We start from the raw sequence: 19,928 nt of genomic DNA, 5'->3' as shown, positions 1-19,928 counted from the left end.
ATTGATTGGCCTAACTCTCTAACAATAGTCCCCAATGGAGTTGCCAACTGTCGCAACCTACCCTTCGGCGGGAGGGCGACACGAGACTCACGAGTGCATCTTCCAAGGAAGGAAAACGCGCGGAGTAGCCACCAACGTTTATTCGAGGAAAACGTCGGAAAAATCGGAAAAGGCGTGGTCTACGAACTTTAAGTGTGAAAGGTTCGGGAGTTGTATTTACGCATGGGGAAGGTATTAGCACCCCACGCGTCCGTCACAAGGGACGACAGCCTTTAATCAAGTGTGCAAATATGACTTCAATTTGTTTTTATCTCCCCCTTTTTACGCTTTTTATATCCTTTTATGCCTTTTGTATTTTTTTATCTTTTTGTGGTCGACAAGGGTGTTTCCCTTGCTCCTACGTATTCCTCAATTGTGATAAGGAAATCAGACCTACGTAGTTCTTTAAGAACTAAACGTTTGGTTAAGTTGTTTTTATCCTTTTTTTTGCAAGACATATTTTGATTGAATGAAAGGTCATTTAAGGCGTTGAACCATTAAACGATCTTTCGATTCTTTTTAAAGGAGAGAAAACATTAAGGCATTGGACCATTAATGATCTCTTGGTTTTTTTAAAGAAGTGAAAAAGCTATGTGTTGATTTTAGGATTTTTTTAAAAAAAAATCCACGTTTAACCAATAAAAGCGAAAAAGACCATTTCAAGGTGTTGGACCTTAAAAAATCATTTTTTAGGTGATGACAAAAGCTTGATTTATGAATTGATTTTAGCCTTAGTTTCACTTTGGTTGTTAGTCAATTCGATTAAGAAAGAAAATCCCAAAGAACAACGTCCGATTGATTTTTTTGATTATTTTATTAAAAGATATTTTTTGATTATTATATTATTATGTTGCCTCTTTTTGGTTTTAAACGTGGTTACGGCATGAAAGATCGGTCGGATTTTATTCTAACAAAAATTAAAAGATGTTACAACTCAAATGATCGGTGGAAATTTATTTTATTTTTGATTAGGCGAGAAAGTGACTTAAATAAATGACTAAAGCATGTCAAAAGGGAGTACGGAAAGTAAATGAAATAAATATAAAAGCATGCGAAACAAGTGGGGACCACTAAGGGTACATAGAATGAATTGAAAGGTTCGATTTCGGGAACTTATCAGTTGAAGACCGAAGAACAAAGAAGAACGAATGAAGAACGATGAAGAACGGTGGAAAACCTTCGCGAAATCGCCCACGGAAACGTCTCGAAAGCGTTACGGAAGCGCCTCGGCTAGGATTTTCTTCACGGAAACAATTTTTCTCACTAATTTTAAGTGATTCTCAGATACCAGGAGGGTTGAACGAATTTGTTATGCCCTCCTTCCCCTATATATAGGGGAAAAGAGGGAGGTGGTTGCCGCCCAGCTCGCCCAGGCGTGCTGGGTTGCTTCCAGCAGAAGGCACCGCCTTCTGTTGGAACATCTTGGAAGGCCAAAGTGGGCCTGATTGCTATTTGCACACCCTTGTTTACTAAATACACACCCTCTTCCCCTTTTTTGCTAATTCTTTTTTCGTAACGTTACGGAACTTTACGAATTATGTAACGATACTTGTTTTCTTTCCGTAATGTCACAAAACCTTATGGATTATGCAATCGTCCCCTCTTTGGCTTCCGGAATGTTACAGAACTTTACGGATTGCGCATTAACACTTCCTTTCAACTCCTGACATGTCACGAAATTTCACGGATTGCCTAACGATGGGTGCCAAGTACCTCGAAGTGGTCAAGCGAAGGTCGCATCCCACCAAACAGATGGTCCCCGGACGAAATTAGGGTATGACAAGTTATATGCATACAAGAACATAAGAGAAATAAAGGGAAACGAACAAAATAGTGAGTCATGACAAAGAATGCGCACGGATTAAAATGGCTTAACTCTCTAAAAATAGTCCCCAGTGGAGTCGCCAACTGTCACAACCTACCCTTCGACGAGAGGGCGACGCGAGGCTCACATGTGCATCTTCCAATGAAGGAAAATGCGTGGAGTCGCCACCAACGTTTATTTGAGGAGAACATTAGAAAAAACCAAAAGTGGGTCTACAAATTTCAAAAAGGTTCAGGAGTTGTTTACGCACGGGGAAGGTATTAGTACCCCGCGTGTCCGTCACAAGGGACAGTAGCCTTTAATCAAATGTTCAAAATCATGACTTCAAATTTATTTTATTTCCCCTTTTTGTGTTTTTACCTTTTTGGGGTCGACAAGAGCGGGACTCTTGTTCCTACGTATCCTTAATTGCGATGAGGAACTCAGACCTATGTAGTTCTTTAAAAAAGCAAGAAAGTTATGCGGAGTGTTGATTTTAGACTTTTAAACGGTTTGTTTTAACCGATAAAAGTAAAAGGACCGTTTAAGGCATTGGACCTTTCAACGGATTCAAGCGATTTTCTTGTGGACAAAAGCTTGATTATGAGTTGATTTTGGTTTTGGTTTTAATTGGTTATTCTCCAACCCGTTAAAAGAGAACTTTCAAAGTAAATGACCGGTTGAAACTTATTTTTTTGATGATTAACCGAGGTTATAACACAAACGATCGGTTGAATTTTATTTTAACGATGATTAAACAAGATTTCAACACAAACGATCGATCGAAATTCATTTTAACATTGATTAAGTGAGATTACGACTTAAACGATTAGTCAAAACTCACTTAAAATAAAGAAAAAGATCACCGATGGTAGAAGAATAAAGATGAAGACATGCAAAGCAAGGATGGACCCCTAAGGGTGCATAGAATGAATTCAAAGCTTCAAAATAGAAAACTAACCGGTCGAAGATCGAAGATCGAAGAAGAACGGATGAACAATGAATAAAGGTCATAGAATTGATCACAAAAACATTACGAAAGCACCTCGGCCTTGATTTTTCTTCTTCTTTCTCCTTCTTCTCACTAATTTCAGTGAAAACTTCTTATAAATGATGTTGAATCCCTTCCCCTCAGTCCCTCACGCCTATTTATAGGAAAATGAGGGGAGGAGGTTGCATTGCAGCTTGCCCAGGCAAGCTGGTTGCTTCATCCCTAAGCTTTCTAGTGGGTCCAAGGGCTGGAAAATGTCCCCAAAGTGACCATTTTGCCCCCATTTTGAGTATTTTGCACACTTCCTTCCGAAACGTCACAAAACCCAACGGATTGCGCGACAATTAACATTAAGTAGCTCAATTCGGCCGGCAAGAATCCAAATGTTGGCTAATGATCGTCCCCGGATGAAATTAGGGTATGACACATTTAATGCAAGCATTAATTGCCTCAACAACCAAAATTCATCAGACGAAGAACTCAAGTGAAGAATTAATCCATTGACAGACAAAAAAATACTTGAAGGTGAAGGCTATGAATAGAAGAATCTTTGAAGAATAAGACACCAAACTTTTACGCACAAAATTCATTCATTCTTTATTCTATAAAGCTTTCTCTAAATTTTTGTATAGATTAAAAAACTCTCAAAACACTATGTATATCTTGAGAGAATAGACTAAAGAGTTGAGTGTGATGTTCGTCTATAAGATGATGATCTTTTAGTCATCGAGAAATCTTCAACAACAAATCTTGTTGATTTTTCTAGAGCCAACAGTGGCTTGTTAGGACAAAGAATACTGGGTTTAAAATCAAGCTTGGGGTAAAGCTTGTGTTGCAAGAGCCAAAAGCAGTAGTGAAGAATACTTGTAACTTTTAAAGTTAGTGGAACTTTGTGGGTTCCCAAGAATTGGATGTAGTCTCAATGGCAGAGACGATCCAGTATAAACCTTGTGTGTTTTTCCTTACTTCTTTCCTTTGTTTTAATTGACAAGGGGTTTGAATTTGATTTTAGATCTTATATCTGTTTTTGTCTATTGTGAAAATCTTTTCATCATCGTCTGGTCAAGCTTTTCACATATTCTATTATATGTTTTCATCAAAATCCATATCAGATGATAACTCATGTTTTTTGTTTTAAGAAAGTTTTAAATTTTCTAAAAACACAATTCAACCCCCTTTCTTGTGTTATTTGCCTATATAGTTTGGTATTAGAGCACAACCTCTAAAGGTTGAGCACTTAACAATGTTTAGAGGAAAAGATCTATATGGTAGATAACAATCGTCAGTTCATCACTGAGGGAGCATTTTTTCACAAGGCCACCAAGCTTCGCTGGAGAAGACTACCCTTACTGGAAGAACAAAATGAAGGTGCACATCAAGTGCACCTAGTACAGAATCTAGCTCATCAAATATAAATAAAAACATATATTTAATAAATATTTCAAATATATAAAAATAATTTTATCAAATATTATTAAATTTTTTCTTATAAAACATATAATTTACTCATTTATATCTATTTTATATTTTTTTACTCATTTATAAACTATTTCATTATTATTACTATTTTATTAATGTCGGTTCAACTATGATTCAATTACGGTTCAACCATGGTTGAACCATTGAAACTTGAACCCATGCCTTGACTAGTTCAATGACCGGTACGATCTTAAAAACATTGATAAAACAATGCAACAAATATTTTCTTTTAGATAGTCATTCAAATTCAAGAGAATATTTTCCATAAAAGAATTCAAGAGAGTCTTAACTCCAAACAAGATGATTACCTACCATATCAGTTATATTATATTGATAAGTAATAACACATTTTGAGATCCAACTGTTTATTATAAGGGCAGATAGCCAAATTCATCCCTAAAAGTGTGAGGTGCTAACAAATTGGTTCATGAAAGATGAAAAATTCAAATTTAGTTCCAGAATGTACAAAAAATGTGATAAATTAGTCCTGCAGACAATTTAATGACAAGTTGGTCCCTAAACTTTGCAACTTAATGTCAAATTAGTACTGAAAAAATATAACTAAATGTCAAATTGGTGCTTGACAAAATGATCTAACAAATTCAATGACATGACTACTTTGTCACATTTAGATAGTCAAATTGGTAATCAAAAAATATTTTTGGGGACAAATTTGACTATTTATCCTTATTATAATGTTAATATTTAACATATCAATATGTTAAATATTACTATTTCTACACCAAAAACAAAATATTTAACATAAGGAACTTGAGAAGACTAAGTTGTAGATGATACACAATTTTTATTGAGTAGAATATGTTTTAAGCGATTAATTTTCATTCAAAAATTATTTTAAACTTTATATACTCCCTATGATCTCAAATATAAGGGAAAAAACAATATTTTCTTGGTATCAAATAAAATATAATGTCAACTAACTTTACCTTATTTAATGTTATTATCTCTAAAATACCCTTCATTTAATTGAGATTTTAGTTTTCATGACTATATTTTATTCTTGAAGTTCCAATGAAGGGTAAGTTAGGAAAAAGTTAATTTTTAATTGAAATTGATGCTATACCAGGTAGGTATTCAACTAGGGCAGTCGAGTACCTATCCAGCCCAATATAAGGATTAATATGTCATGATCACAGACAACCACATGATTAGGGTGCTTAATCTTGTTTAAGTGGCAGATTACCTAGATGGTAGTTTTGCACATAAAGGCCTAATGTCTAAGACCCAATAAAGTCTGTATAAATAGAGGAAGACCTCTAAGTAAAAACCATTGTTCATTCTATACATTTATTACCCTATTTATTGCTTAAAGCCAAAACCTTACTTGAGCGTCAGAGTGCCTTTTGTAAGTACTGCTCCCCTCCCTTTCGAACTCCTCATTGGACAAATCACACCCCCTATGCACGATAAGCAAAAGTAAGGACCCCATCAGTAAAAAAGATAATGTATGCCCACTATTCGGCTGAAACATTTTGTCACCCACTGTGGGGTCACATAAGATATTTCCCAGCCCCAAGTATTGTGGAAATTACTTGACTAGGGATGGACACAACAACAATGACACAACCTGGACATCAACAACTTGAAGAAGAAGAAGAAGAAGAAGAGGTGCAACTAGAGGATTAAGTCAACTTGTCTTCTATGGTAAGATGACTATAGGCACAGGTGTCCAACATGTGTCGACACCATGCCCAAGAGGTCACCTCTATTTGACAAAAAAATGCACAGCTGCATGATCTTAACTGATCACGGAGACCCAAAGATGAAACCCCAATCATAGTCGAGGTAGAGTCAATGGTGTATGAGATGCCTCGGCTACTAATGTTAGTGTTAGGCAGGATACACAACCCCTATCCACAAACATGTTGGGAAAATAGTTGCAACAATACAAGAACCCTTTTGTCCCTGACATCATGGAGGCCACGCTGCCCTCTAATGGAAAAAGTTTGACTATTGAAACGTTTGACGACACTAGCAACCTAGATGAGCAACTTGATGTTTACACCACACAAGTTAGTCTGTACACCACTGATGACATTGTACTATGCCAAGTGTTTCATACCTTCTTGAAGGGGCAAGCACTCCATTGGTTCAGTCGCCTACACTTAAATATAGTGGATTCGTTCAAAACACTGGTAGCTTGCTTTGGCACACAGTTTACAACCAATCAACCTCATCAGCTAACCTCGGTAGCATTAGTCAACGTTCACCTAGAAAAGAAGGAGCCTTTTTGAACCTTCATGAAAAGTTTCAAAAAGATAGCTTTAAACATCTGAAATCTAGACCCGGTAGTTGCTATGCATCATCTAATAACTGCTCTAAGGTTGGGACCTTTTATTAATAGCCCATGCAAAAATCCTGCATCTGACAAGGATGATCTTTGTCGGAGACAGTGGATTCGTTCAAAACACTGGTAGCTTGCTTTGGAACACAATTTACAACTAATCAACCTCATCAGCTAACCTCGGTAGCATTAGTCAACGTACACCTAGAAAAGAAGGAGCCTTTTTGAACCTTCATGAAAAGTTTCAAAAAGATAGCTTTAAACATCTGAAATCTAGACCCGGTAGTTTCTATGCATCATCTAATAACCGCTCTCAGGTTGGGACCTTTTATTAATAGCCCATGCAAAAATCCCGCATCTGACAAGGATGATCTTTGTCGGAGAGCAGCAAAGTACTTATAAATGGACGAATTAGTCGACTACAAAACCAATTTCGAGATGAAGCAATGTTAGTCTCCCCAATTTATGGTTATTTTGTAGTGATTTTCGTAAATAAATTTTGTTTTATGGATAAAGCTGTCTCTAGAATATGTCCATTGGATTTAATGATGAAATATGTGCAATTTCAGGGGAAAATGAGGCTAAGTCATGAAGTGCCAAAAGTGACAGTTGAGCTTAGCTCATCAGTAGGCTAAGCACGCATCCACCGCTAAGCGCAGCTTCAGCGCGCTTAGTGCAAAAGAATAATTTGGCAGAGCATCAGCATCAAGGCCGCACGCTAAGCACGAGATCAGTGTGCTAAGTGCAGCAGGTGTCTTCAGCCAGGCTTAGCGCACGAATGGCGCTAAGCCCGAATCCACTTACCCGTGCTAAGCACGAAGGTGGCGCTAAGCGCAACGTCATGAATTCATAGCCTATTTAAAGCCTGTCTTGTGCATAATTTGGGTACAACTTTTAGACACAGCCTTTCAGGATATGATTGGCACAGATTCCAGAGCACACCATAGTGCCTATTTTGGGAAAAGACTCTGGAGGCAAGAGGAGCAGCTTTTGCAGAGATACCTAGGTTTTGTAAGCTTATTATTGTTAGGGTTTATTCTGTAATGGCTGGCTAAACACCCTAGTTGGGGATTTATAATGAACAACTGATGTAAATACCTAATATCTAATTGATTATGTTTTTAGTGTTCAATGCTTCCTTCAATGCTTAATGTTTGTATGCTTTTGGTCTGATCATCCATTTGTGTGCATAGTTAGGTGACTTTAGCATTGGAAAATGTATTGTTGCCTTAGAACTTGATTGAAGCAGGATCGAAACTTAGTCTTACAAGAGGGATCTGTGGATTAAGTTTTGGTTTTAATTATGTTGTTACAATAATGCTGTTTAGTCTAGCCCTAGTCTTACAAGAGGGATCTACGGATGAAGCTTAGGCTAAATTAGGCTAAACTTTCGTAAGCTGCTTGAGCTGAGTCTAGTCTTACAAGAGGGATATGCGGATGAAACTTAGTTTAAGTTAGTCCAAACCTAAGAGGGCTGTCTCAATTGGGCATAGTCCAACAAGAGGGATCTGAGGACGAAGCTTGGATTGATTCGGTTGACGAGGGATCGAGGTTTATTAATTTAGGCTACAACATAGAACACAAGAGCATGATTGATTAGAGAAATATAATTATATGCATAAGCTTGTTTGTTATAAACACCCAACATTTCTATCTTCTGTTGTCATTTTTACTTACTTTGACTTTTATAGTTTTTAGCATAAAAGTTAGTTTAAATTCTATTTGAAATTATCAATCATACATGTTCTCTTAACAATGTTTCATTTCTGAACTTAATTCAGGCTAACATTAGTTCCCTGTGTTCGATACTCAAATTCATCCGTTTTAATTTTTAAATACTTGATGATCCGGTGCGCTTTCCGGCAAACCAGATTTCCCTTGAATATATTTGAACAAAGAAAAAGTGGAACAAAAAGCAACCGTAGGGGAAATCCAACAAGCAACTGCAACAAAGAAGGAATCGAACAAGACAAGCTTTACCAAAGCAAGAGATGGGGGGACATAGGGGTCGGCCACCTAGGGAACCCTGCTACACGCATTATACCTCTCTTCGTGTGAGTAGATCCCATATCTTGGACCAAGCTCTAACAGAGCTAACACCCCACCCAAGGCCATTTTTCTAAACATTGTTGGTCCACCAAAATCGAGGACACTCAACTAAAAAGTGTGGCATCCTGAAGGATAATATTGAGGACCTTATCAAGTTAGAACATTTGAAAGATTATATTCACAAGCCTTAGTTCTACCGACCATACAACAGCCATTGGCAACACCACACAGAGGTAGAAAAATTGAAAATTGAAAAGAACAGGAGTTGGTGAAAAGAAAAGGAAGAAAAAACCCTCGACCAAACAAGGCGTGTCATCAACATAACCGTAGGAGGATTTGTCGAAGGGGAGAAATAATTTTGGCTCGAAAAAGACATCTCTTAGTTATCCAATCAGTTAACATGGTTTCCCTGCATAAGGCTCCAAAAATTTCATCAATCACCTTCACATAAGCTGATTTCAAAGCAATAGACCCAATTCAGGATGATCCGATCAAAATCGCCAACTGCATAGTCTGACAAAAACTAATTGATTAGGGGAGTTCGGTCGATATCCTATTTTGGAATACTTTCAAAGGGATAAATATCCAAGAAACCAAACTCCTACCCCATGATGCCCCATTATTTGGCTTTGTAGGACAGAGAGTAGGCACAAGGGGTTGCATAGAATTATACACTAAGTTCGACCATGAAGGACCTGAATGGAGGGCCATAAAAATCCACTACATAATAGTGCATGCACATACCGTTTACATCATAAACCTCATGTGTTCATCCTTGAATGCCTTTGGAGCCATGGTATCTACTCCCCATTTGTCCATGAAGTTCCCCTCAACAACTAGCTATATAATAACAATTCATGAAATATCAAAGATCACACTAGAAAAGGGGTTGAATAATGTGTTAGATAAAATATATAACTTTTTCACAAAGGAAACTCTTATTCACTAGTAAATTTGTAAAGCACAGAAATTGACTGTGTCGTCCTGTGATAAAGGAAATAGTTTTAGTGAAAACAAAAGACTATCATCCAATGAACAATAAAACACAGTTTTCACAAAGGTTTTTCAAATAAATACTCGGTGACTAAGTGTGTCAAAGTAAGCTTAATAGAATACTAATTGAATAGCTTAAGAAAAAGGTAGAAACACTTAGTTTATACTGGTTCACTCAAACAAAGATACGTCTAGTTCTCCTTTGTAGACTTGCAGAGGGTTCCACTGATCAATAACTGATTACAAACAAGTATTCTAATATAGCACTCCTGGCTACAATAATATTCTTTAGGCCACTACTGGCACACTCTTAGACTCCCCTTGAATCAAAGAGCTCTTAGGTATTTTTTGACACTAAGCCACTCCTGACTTTCACAAACTAAAGTTTGAATTAATACAATAATTCAATAACACTCCTAGAGTGGATAAACAATTAAGCTCAAATACAAAAAACTTTGATTAGTAAAGGTTAAATGTAATGCCCTGAAATTTCGATAATTGGAAATAGATGTTTGACGTATTTCTTGTATTATTTAATTACTTGATTAATTTTGATTAGTTTAAGTGTTGTGTAAATTATCCTTGTGCAACTGCTTGGTGTGGATGTTAGGTTATGTAAAGTTTGATTGATCTGTGTTGGAACTGTTGGATTCCAAGATTGACCCAAAACCTATTTTGGTAAAACAATGATCTCGAATTCGTTAACCATTGGATCACCTTCAAATTTGGATTGTAGTCTCGTAACCCATGTCTATACATTTTGATTGTTGTGATTTGCAAATTAATATATAGAGCAAGAGATATGACCTTTGCACAAAAATAGTGAAATATGTTGGAGCAGGGATTCGCCCAGAACTCGCCCAGGCGAGTCTGAGTTGGGCCAGCTCACCCAGGCAAGCAAAATTTTGCCTGGACCAATCTTGTAGGTTACAAATACGTCCAGTAATGTAAAATTACGTGTTTTTCTCCCCTCTTTTCCACCAAACCCTCACCCAAAACCCCAAACCTCCTCCTCCACCACCCACGACCACCGGTGACTGCCACGAGCCATTGTTGCTTGCCATCGGACCACCGCACGGAGAGAAAAACTTTAATCAGAGTGAAATCCTCTAAAACCAACTCAAGGATTCGATAGAGAATGGAGCTCTTGACCCTCCCTTCATGGTTTCTTCGAGGTAATCGTGATTCCTAAGACTTCTCCTAGTTTCTTTGAGCCTATCTTTGCTTCTCTTGTGACTTGGGTACTATTATTGGATGTTTTGACACTTTCTTTGAAAAACCCTTGAAAAGGAGACGTTGTAAAAGTTTCCTTTTTATAAAATAGATTTTGTTTTTGTGACCTTTGTCGAACCCCGATCACATTGGCATGATCAAAATTTCAAAACACCCCTTTAGCCCTTTTTTAAATTGGATGGGTATTTGACCCCAAATGTTAATGTTAATCTTGTGTTTGAAATATATTCTAAATTGTCTTTGATTTGGTATATAGAGCTCTACATTTGGATGAATAGACGTGAACATGAGAGATCTCAAAACAACGCCGCGAGTAACTGACATGAGAATATAGATAGGAAAGGGAAGTATATTGTTTGTTTACAACTTTTGATACCACAGTTGGGGTCAGGGAACCCAATTATGGGGATGTATGTCTGTCCCCATGCATGCTGGTTTTCAAGAAAAACTGTGTTTTAACTAATGTGATGTGATATATTTGTTATTGATGAATGATGTTGTCGTTGTAATGATTAGAATTTTTTTTGGAAAAGTCTTAATTACAGAGGAGACTTTGTCCAAAATTTTATATTTGTTCTTCTATTTACTTCTTTATTAAATTTTGAATGGGCATAAGAGTGTGTTTTGTATACCATAGTTCTCCTCTTTAATTTAGAATTTTCCCTAAAATATCAGTCTCGTGGTATTATGGATTGTTATTGTATAAGATTTGTGTTGTTTGAAGACCTGGTAATGTGAATCATAGACATGAATTTATATATATACATGTGTGTGTGTGTGCATGGAATGCGATTGCTTGTGATGCTGATGATATTGAGATGAGATGATTGTTGACGTTGATGATGACATTGAGATGAGATGACATTGATGTTGATGATGACATTGAGATGAGATGATGTTGATGTTGATGATGTCATCGTGATGGATGTATGTTGTGTATGTACATAGGGAGTGTAATAACCTGTTGGATATCCATGGAGAGGGAAGGGGATTGGTTTAAAAATTTCAAGCGTCCTAGGAGAGGGAAGGGGATTGCTTAAAATTTTTAACTATCCACGGTCAGTGCATTGATTGTGCCCATGTTTCATACTTCATAATTGCATGGAAATTGTATAAAATATTTCAGTAAGTACCTATGGTTTTTCATGAGGAAAAACGCTGGTACTTGGGGGCATATCACTCGGTTTGGAACTCCCTTGAGACTCAAGCTGATCACCAGGGGGAAAGTTGCCTGTGCACAACAGAGTGATCTCGACACTTGCTGCCTAGTTTTCAAGGTGAGAGAGTCATATGGACACACTTAGGCTATTTCCTGATGAATGGCGCCACATTGCATTTTAGGGTTGAGTAGGGTGCATGCATCATTCTGAGCACAATTGATTTGAATTGTGGAAAAGTTGATGACTAGTTTGTTATGTGTATGATGAACTGATGGGTTATTAAGAATGATTGTAGTTATTGTTATTGTTTTCTTGCTAATAATTGTCATCTTGTGTTTGTTGATCTTTTATAATAAACTCACCCTTGCAATATTTTATACCGTGTGGTTGGAGCCTATGATGATCTCGAACTTTCGTTCATGGGAGCAGATGAGCAACAGTAAGTGTCTTGGAGGAAAGTCATTTGTTGGAGCCGCCAATGTAATACTCTGAAATATCACTAATTATAAATTAATGCTTAATTGTATTTATTGTGTTATTTGATTATATGATTGGCTTGAAAGAGTTGAGGTATAGTGTAAATTAGTGATGTGTGATTTGCTTGATGTGGATGTTGAGTTGTGTGGAGTTTTATTGACCTAAGTTGAAATTATGAGATTTCAATTTTCACCTAAACCTATTATGGAAAAACTATGATCCTGGATTCGTTAAACGTTGGATCATTTTCAAATTTTGACTGTAGGTTTGTAACACATGTCCCCACATTCTAACCGTCGGGATTCTAAAAATAACAATTTTTCACCTCTTGCTTAGCGTGAGAAGTGCGCTAAGCGCAATTCCAACCCGAGAGGGAATTGCGTTGAGCGAGAATTGTTGTGCTTAGCGCAAGAGAAATTGTGCTCAGTGCAAATTATCACGCTCAGCGCAAATTCCAACTTGAGAGGGAATTGCGCTAAGCAAGAATTGTCACACTTAGCAGCAAAAGTGGACTCTCGCTTAGCCAGACGAGCTCACTAAGCGAGATCTGTAGATTATAAATACATTCTTCAGCATGAAAAACACAATGTTTTCACCCTCCTCCTCTCTAAACACCCACCCAAACCCTAACACCTTCTTCTCCACCACCCACGACCACCGATGGCCACCACAAGCCATCATTGCTTGCTGCCAAACCACCACACCAATAGGAACATTTTAATCGAAGTGGAATCCTTAGAATCCACCTCAAGGATTCGGTGAAGAAAAATTCCTCAATCCTTTCTTTCGTAGCTTCTCTAAGGTAATCTTGACTTCTAAGCCTTTCTCTTAGTTAGTTTGAGTTTATCTTAGTGTCTCTTGTGTTTTGGGTACTATAATAGAATGTTTTTACATTTCCTTTGAAAAACCCTTGAAAATGAGACATTGTAAAAGTTATCTTTTTATAAAATTGATGTTATTTTTGTGACCTTCACTGAACCCCCGTCACATTGGCGTGATCGGAATTTCAAAATGACGTCTCATTTTAGTAGAATCCGAAACACCCCTTAGCCCTATATGTTTTGACAAGGGTAATTAACCGCGAATGTTGTCATTAACCTTGTTTCTTAAATCTATACTAAGTTTCCTTCAATTTGGTATATAGAACCTTGCATTTAGACTGATGAACATGAACGAGAGAGGTCTCTGAGCGACGCAAAGAGGAATTGACGTAGAGCTCACGATAGGTGAGGGGAGTATATAATATGTAGACGCAAAGATATTTTGATGTTTTGATGATGCCAAAGGAATGCGCTTCTCAAGTTTTATTCAAGACAAGATTCCAAGATATCCAAGAAATTCAAGAAATATGATCAAGATAATTTCTAGAGTCTTAGGAAGAAAATTCCAAGTTGAAACAGTAAAAGGTTTGGCCAAAGGATTTTCGAATATAACTCTCAACAGTCACATATTTTCAAATGTTTATTAATGGCCTTCAAAGGCCTATATGTAAGTGACTTGGGATATGAAAATTCTTCAGAGTTTTACTTGTCCAAAAAGTCTTACCCTTTCAAAAGATTAAATTGTCTTATCTTCTAAAAATTCATTGGCCAAAACACTTGCAATCCAATAAGGAATTATTTGAGTGCTTCATTGTACAATCTATCTCTTTTAAGAGAGATTTTTTCTTCTCTTCTTCTTACTTAAGGAAAGTGATTAAGGGACTGAGGGTCTCTTTTTGTAAAGCGATCTGAATACAAAGGAGGGGTTGTCCTTGTGTGGTTCAGATCTTGTAAAGGGTTTTCACAAGATAGTAGAACTCTCAAGCGGGTTGCTTAGGGACTGGACGTAGGTACAAGGGTGTGGCCGAACCAGTATAAAACTGAGTTTGAACTTTCTCTTTCCATAAACTCATTTATTTATTGTTATTTATCTTTTGCATTAAGGAAGTTTAGTTTGAATTGAATTATAGTAATTCATAATAAGGGAACATTGACATTATCATTAAAGAAGAATAAAATTTTAATTGGGGAAATAGTTTGTGATATCTTAATTCAACCCCCCCCTTCTTAAGATATTTGAGGCCACTTGTCTAACAAGTGGTATCAGAGCTTCATTCTTGTATAAAGTTTAGAAGCTTCAAGAATAATGGCCTCATCAAACTATTTGTTTCCCGTAGGGAATTCAATAAATAGAGCTCCTATTTTTAATGGCGTGGGTTACCATTATTGGAAAACCCGCATGCAAATTTTTATTGAGGCAATAGATTTAAATATCCGGGAAGCCATAAAAATAGGGCCTTACATTCCCACTATGGTGGTAGGAAGTAAAACCATAGAAAAGCCCAGGGAAGAATGGAGTGAAGAAGAAAAAAGATTAGTGCATGTTGGATTTCCCCTGCGGTTACTTTTTGTTCCACTTTTTCTTCGTACAAATATATTCAAGAGAAATCCGGTTTGTCGGAAAGCGCACCGGATCGCCAAGTGTTTAAAAATTAAAACAGATGAATCCAAGTATCGAACTCAGGGAAACTAGTCTAAGATCGGGTTAAATTCAGGAATAGGGCATTGTTGAAAGAAACATTGATAATTGATGGTTTAAAACAAAATTAAACTAGGTCTAGGATAAAAACAATAAAAATGCAAGTAAGTAAAATTGACAACAGTAGGTAGAAGTGTTGGGTCTTTCTAACTAACCAGCTGATGCATATAAGGATGTTTCTCTAATCGATCATGCTTTTGTGTTCTATGTTATAGCCTAAATTACTAAACCTCAATCCCTAGTTGGACTGAATCAATCCAAGCTTCGTCCTTAGATCCCTCTTGTTGGACTAGGCTCAATTTAGATAGCCCTCCTAGGTTTAGACTAACTTAAACTTAGCTTCATCCCCAGATCCCTCTTGTTGGACTAGACTTAGCTTAAATAGCTTACGAAAGTTTAGCCTAAGCTTTGTACTCAGATCCCTCTTGTTGGACTAGACTTAGACCAAACAACATTATTGTAACAACATACTTAAAACCAAAACTTAATCCGCAAATCCCTCTTGTAAGACTAAGTTTCAATTCAGCTTCATTCAAGTTCTAAGGCAACAATACATTTTCCAATGTTAAAATCACCTAACTAGGCACACAAATGGTTGATCAGACCAAGAGCATACAAAATTTAAGCATTGAAAGAAGCATTGAACACAAGAACAAAATCAATTAGATATGAAATTAATTACATCAGTTGTTCATTAGAAATCCCCAACAAGGGTGTTTAGCCAGCCATTACAGACGAAACCCTAATAATAATAAGCTTACAAAACCTAGGTATCTCTACAAAAGTTGCTCCTCTTGCTGCCTCCAAAGCTTTTTTCCTGAAATAGGCACTGTGGTGTGTTGTGGAATTTTGTGCCCTGGGCCTTCATAAAGTTCTTCCCTAATTCTACACAAGACAGGCTTTAAATAGGCTTTGAATTCGCGACGTTGCGCTTAGCGTCACCCTCGCACTTAACGCGAGTAAGTGGATTTGAGCTTAGCGCCAGTCGTGCGCTAAGCCTGGCTGAAGACAACTACTGCGCTTAGCACACTGATCTCGCGCTTAGCGCGCGATCTTGATATTGATGCCTGGCCAGATTCTTCTGTCGCGCTAAGCACGCTGTAGTTGCGCTTAGCGGTGGATGCACGCTTAGCCCACTGATGAGCTAAGCTCAACTATCACTTTTAGCACTTCATGACTTAGCCTCATTTTCACCTAAAATTGCACATATTTCATCATTAAATCCAATGGACATATTCTAGAGACATCTTTAACCATAAAACAAGGTTTATTTACAAAAATCACTACAAAATAACCATAAATTGGGGAACTATACAAGTTTTGAAAAATGTTTTCTATACAAAAGTTAGTCTTATAAGACGACTAACAGTGCAATACAACTTAAAAGTAAAAAATATAATTACATCTGCCATAGGAATGGATGAGTACTTTAGGGTATCAAATTGTAAAAGTGCAAAAGAAATATGGGATACCCTACAAGTAACACATAAGGGCACAACAGATGTAAAAAGATCTAGGATAAATACATTAACTCAAGAGTATGAATTATTTAGAATGAATTCAAATGAAAGTATACAAGACATGCAAAAGAGGTTTACACATATAATAAATCATCTTGCATCTTTAGGGAAAATTTTTCCAAATGAAGATCTCATAAATAAAGTATTGAGATGTTTAAGCAGAGAATGACAACCTAAGGTAATAGCCATTACTGAGTCACGAGATTTAACTAACATGTCTCTTGCTACATTATTTGGAAAGTTACAGGAACACGAAATGGAACTGTTGAGATTAAATAAACACGAAGAAAATGATAAGAAAAAGAAGGGAATTGCTCTTAAAGCTTCATCTTCAATCCAAGAAGAAAGTTATAAGGAAGATTTAATTGATTTGGATGAAGATGATGATCTTAGCCTTTTTGTAAAAAGGTTCAACAAGTTCCTGAAAATCAGAGGAAATCAAAGGAGACCAAATTTTAAACCTAAAGAAGGATAGAAGATTCATCCTCTACTCCAAAATGCTATGAATGCAATCAACCTGAACATCTGAGGGTTGATTGCCCGATCTTCAAGAAAAGAATGGAGAAGTCTGAAAAGAAAAATGTTAGTGAAAAGAAGGCAAAGAGAGCGTACATCACATGGGATGACAATGATTTGGAATCATCTAAAGATTCAAAAAATGAAGTCATAAATTTGAGCCTAATGGCCAAAAGTTATGAAAGCGATGAAAAGAATCATTAGAAGAAATGCATATTCATGGAAAAGATCATAGAGGAAAAGGAGAAAGAAATAATGAAGACTCTCAAGTTGATGAAGTCAAAACAAATGATGATCTTCCAAGAGAATGGAGAACTTCTAGATATCATCCTCTTGACAACATCATTGGTGATATATCAAAAGGGGTAACCACTAGACATTCTCCTATAGATATATGCAATAGTATGGCTTTTGTTTCTTTGATTGAACCTAAAAATCTGAAAGAAGCCATAATTGATGAAAATTGGATAATAGTTATGCAGGAAGAACTAAACCAATTTGAAAGAAATAATGTTTGGGAGTTAGTTGAGAAACCTAAAAACTACCCAGTCATTGGAACAAAATGGGTGTTTAGAAATAAATTAGATGAAAATGGCATAGTTATTAGAAATAAGGCTAGATTAGTAGCAAAAGGATATAATCAAGAAGAGGGAATAGATTATGAGGAAACATATGTTCCAATAGCTAAATTAGAAGCCATCAGAATGTTATTAGCCTATGCATCCATAATGGACTTTAAGCTTTATCAAATGGATGTAAAAAGTACATTCTTAAATAGCTTTATTCAAGAGGAAGTATATGAAGATCAACCCCTTGGATTTGAAAACTCAGACAAGCCTAATCATATTTTTAGATTAAAAAAGGCTTTATATGGATTAAAGCAAGCCCCTAAGGCTTGGTATGAGCGTTTGAGTAAGTTCCTTTTAGAAAATGATTTCTCTAGAGGTAAAGTAGATACTACTTTTTTCATAACGAGAAAATTAAATGATATTTTATTGGTTCAAATTTATGTTAATGATATTATTTTTGGATCCACTAATGAATTATTGTGCAAGGAATTCTCTCATGACATGCAAAGTGAGTTTGAAATATCAATGATGGAAAATGCTAAGCACATGGCTACACCAATGAGTATTGCTTGCTATTTAGATAAAGATGAAACCGGTCAGTCAATAGATGTTAAGCAATATCGAGGGAGTCTAAGGGTTGTGCCAATAGTGTCCTTGAAAACACTTGTAAGCCAGAAGTGGCAGAAAAGAATACTTATTGTAATCAAGTTTGATTAGTGGAACCCTTTACTGGTTGGTAAAGGATAACTGGATGTAACCCAAATTGAGTGAACCAATATAAAATGAAGTATTTTTACTACTTTTATTTAGCTTATCAAAGTTTTGCAAAGTCCATTATTGATACATTTTGCACATGAGGTTTCACTAAAAAAATAAGTTTTATACATCATTGGACGATAGTCCACTTTTAGTCACTAGACGAGGGTTTTATAAACTTATTTATTATAAACATATTCCATTTCAAAAAGGTTTTATATTTTGACTAACTCACTATTTAACCCCCTTCTAGTGTGATTTATTGTATTTCAGTTGGTATCAGAGCTCGGCCTCTTAGGTTGAGTATTCTTACAAATACAAAGGAAAAATCTTAAAGTCAAATAGATATGGAAGAAGGATACTCCACAAACAAGCCACCACTATTCAAAGGAGTCAAATACGACTATTCGAAGGAACGTATGATAGCTCATTTCGAGTCCATTCATATAGACCTCTAGGACACTGTAGAACATGGCAACTACAACGCCTTAAAATTTTGACAACTTAAAATCGATGTTTAATGCATTTCTTGCGTTATTTGATTGATTTGGATGACTTGAGGTGTTGTGTGAATTAGCTATGTGTGACTGTTTGGTGTTGATGTTACGTTATGTGGAGTTGATTTGACCTATGTTGGAATTGTGAGATTTCAAGTTTTAACCAAACCTGTTTCGATGAAACTGCAATCTCGAACTTGATAGCGAGACAAACCTGAAATGTAGGTTCATAACTCAAGTCTTCACATTTTGATCATTGGGATTTACCAGATAGCATTTGTGGACAACTCGCTTAGCGAGACAAGCACACTAAGTGCAATTCCCAACCCGAGAGGGAAATTTGCTTAGCGAGACGAGCGCACTAAGCATAATTCCCAACCCAAGAGGGAAATTCGCTTAGAGAGACAAGTGCTTTAAGCACAATTCCTAACTTGAGAAGGAAATTCACCTAGCGAGACCAGCGCACTATGCGTAATTCCAACCCAAGGAGGTAACTTACTGAGCATGAGAGGTCGTGCTCAATGCCAAAAGTGAAGTTTCACTTAGCGAGACAAGCTCAATAAGTAATATTGTAGATTATAAATATGTTCTTCAGCGCAAAAAAAAATCCAATTGTTTTTCTCTCTCTCAACCCACACCCAACAACCTTAACACCTTCCCCTCCACCACCCATGACCTTCGATGCTCACCACAAGCCGCCATTTCTTGCCGTTGTACCTGGGCATAGAGAGGAACGCTTTAATCAGAGTGGAATCCTTAGAATCCACCTCAAGGATTCAGTAGAGAAACAAGCCCTGAACCCTTCTTTCATGGTGTCTTTGAGGTAACCATGATTCCTTTGTCTTCTCCTAGTTAGTTTGAGCTTCTCTGAGTATCTCTTACGATTTAGGTACCGTAATAGGATACTTTTACACTTCCTTTGAAAAAACCCATGAAATGAAACATTGTAGAAGTTACCCTTTTATAAAATTGATGTCGTTTTAGTGACCTTCACTGAACTTCACTCACATTGGTGTAATC

The sequence above is a fragment of the Glycine max genome, chromosome 8, assembly GCF_000004515.6.
Source record: "Glycine max cultivar Williams 82 chromosome 8, Glycine_max_v4.0, whole genome shotgun sequence".
NCBI classification, from domain to species: Eukaryota; Viridiplantae; Streptophyta; class Magnoliopsida; order Fabales; family Fabaceae; genus Glycine; species Glycine max.
This window is presented reverse-complemented; position numbering follows the sequence as displayed.